At 36.1% G+C, this 2,636-nt stretch overlaps 1 non-coding gene across 1 annotated transcript; it reads right to left on the minus strand.

Moving 5' to 3' along the window:
* Positions 1-2,228: 2,228 nt before the first annotated feature.
* LOC121205496 (small nucleolar RNA R71) lies at positions 2,229-2,335 on the minus strand. Its single transcript, XR_005900572.1, has one exon. It is a non-coding gene; the product is annotated as a small nucleolar RNA R71 (small nucleolar RNA).
* Between the last annotated feature and the right edge of the window lie 301 nt (positions 2,336-2,636).

Here is a 2,636-nt window from a genome sequence, read left to right on the forward strand (position 1 = left end):
TTCCTACTGCTTATGTTAAAGATTCGATTCACTACCAAGGATTATTCTACGGTAACTTTGCTAACAATCTCCTCTGTCTACTACGAAACTCTCGTCTAAGGAACTTAAAATCATTGTTCCTAATCTAATAGTCCCTATCGGGATATTCCACTTACTAGCAAAATAGCTTAATATTTACAAAGGCATAGAACCTAGGTCTACTAACGAGAATAAAAGAATTGATTACAAGGCAAAACTACCCATAATCTTGTCAATCAATCTTGATTCTGCGGCTCTCTAATAGCATAAACCCGAGCTAGTACTGTAGAACCAACTTGAGTAGCAATGGTATAAGCAACAATTTGCTGCGCAACCGATCTCCTATTGCCTTTACCAAGGCTACGACCTCTAGTTAGCACAAATGCAGGTGTAGAACTTTGAGCCTCTGAAACCTCATCTCTATTTGGACAGTTGATGGCCGTGTGTCATGGCCATGTTGACTAAAAACCATGTCAGAATTGCACACGGCCTGAGGACCTTCACACGGGTGTGGCACACGGCTTTGTCCCTGTTGAGCCCAAGTCTAATTCTACTCAGAAAAGGCTAATTTTTAGGGTTTTGAAGCATTCCAAAGTCTATATAAACACCCTAGAAGAGGATTAAGGGGGACACGTAGAGTAGAAGGCAGAAAGTACTCAAGGATAGCCATCGAAATCAGCTCAGAAGTAGGATCTACTTTAAGACTGAAGATCTCCATTCAATTTCCTTAGAAGTTCTTTGGTTTCTTTATGTTTTGTTGTTTTCCCAATTTTGAGATGTTTTCCATTATTATGAACTAAACTCCCTAAATACCTAAGGGAGATGAAACCTAAGACGAATCTTATTACTATTTGAATTATATGATAAATACTTGTTCTTATTCTTAATTTTGAGTTCTAATTCTTGCTTTAATATTCCATGATATTAATTCAGGTTTTTGATGTGCTTATTTAGTGGAGCAAAAGTCCTTGTTTAGGAGTAGATCATTCATAATTAAGAGGAGTTGCATGCAATCCTAGAGATAGGATGACATAAATCTGTCGGACTAGATTCAAATCTAATAAGGGAATCCATAATCGAGTTAATGCGACAATAGGGGTTTTAATTAGAAAGAGGTTTCGATTAATCAACCTAGAGTCAGTTGTTTTTAGTCTCGAGAGAGATAATAACATAAACTAAGAATTTCTACGGATTAAGTTAAGTGAATAAATCGTCTAATTCAGAAGTAATAAGTGAAGTCTAGGTGGATTCTTCCTTAGGTATTGTCTTCTCCATCGGTTTTCTAAAAAGTATTTCCCAATTTTAATCTCTGTCGTAATCTTAGTTAATTACATAATTAGTTTTAGTTTAAAAACATCCTGTAATTCTTAGGTTAGATAATAAATTAGTCCTCATGGATACGATATTCCCAGTCTCACCATAGCTATACTACTGTTCGATAGGTGCGCTTGCCTTAGTCGAATTTTGAGTTAGTTTCACGACCATCAAGTTTTTGGCGCTGTTGCCGGGGACTAAGATATTAGGAATGCTTAATTTTTATTACTTTAACCATCTTTTTTTTCATTGCAATTTAATTTTTTTTAATTACTAAATTTTATTTTATTTACTTCTGGTAGGTTTTGTAGTTTACGACTAGAAGAAACCCGTCAAGACCTTTGCTTTTTGATAGTGAGATTGAGATCACAGCTCGCAGAAACAGAAGAGAAATAAGGTGAAACGTACAATACATAGAGGAAGAATGAGAGGGAAATATTCACACTAATACCGAGGAGATGGCTAAAAATCAGAATAATCTGCTACCTCCTGTGGTTGCTGCAAATCCAGTAAATCAGGATCCTGCTCCTCGTACTATGTATGATTATGCTAAACCTACTTTAACAGGAACTGAATCGAGTATAGTCAGACCTACTATTGCTATAAATAATTTTGAACTGAAACCTAATACTATTCAAATGATACAATAGTTTGTTCAGTTTGATGGTTTGCAAGACGATGATCCAAACACTCATTTAGCAAATTTCCTGGAATTCTACGACACTTTTAAGATCAATGGCATTTCTGATGATGCCATTTGCCTTCGGTTGTTTCCCTTTTCATTAAGAAATAAGGATAAACAGTGGTTAAACTTGTTACCACGAGGGTCAATCACTACTTGGGAACAAATGACCGAAAATTTTTTTCTTAAATATTTTTCACCGGCTAAAATGGCTAAATTGAGGAATGATATCTCTTCTTTTGTGCATATGGATCTAGAAACTCTTTATGATGCATGAGAGAGATACAAGGACTTATTAAGAAGGTGCCCTCACCATGGGTTACCTCTATGGCTGTAGGTTCAGACTTTTTACAATGGTGTGAACCCCTCAACAAGGCAACTTATTGACGTAGCTACCGTTGGAAATTTAAACAACAAAACACCTGAAGAGGCTTATGAATTTATTGAAGAGATGTCACTGAATAACTATCAGTGGCAAGTCATTAGAACGAAGCCGGCAAAAATAGCTGGTGTTTTCAACCTTGACGCGATCACTTTGCTATCTAACCAGTTAGAACTTTTAAATAAAAAGATTGATGGTTTGTATGGTTCTACTCAGGTACATCCAGTGTTGAGGTGTGAT

Source organism: Gossypium hirsutum, chromosome A08 (assembly GCF_007990345.1).
Source record: "Gossypium hirsutum isolate 1008001.06 chromosome A08, Gossypium_hirsutum_v2.1, whole genome shotgun sequence".
NCBI classification, from domain to species: Eukaryota; Viridiplantae; Streptophyta; class Magnoliopsida; order Malvales; family Malvaceae; genus Gossypium; species Gossypium hirsutum.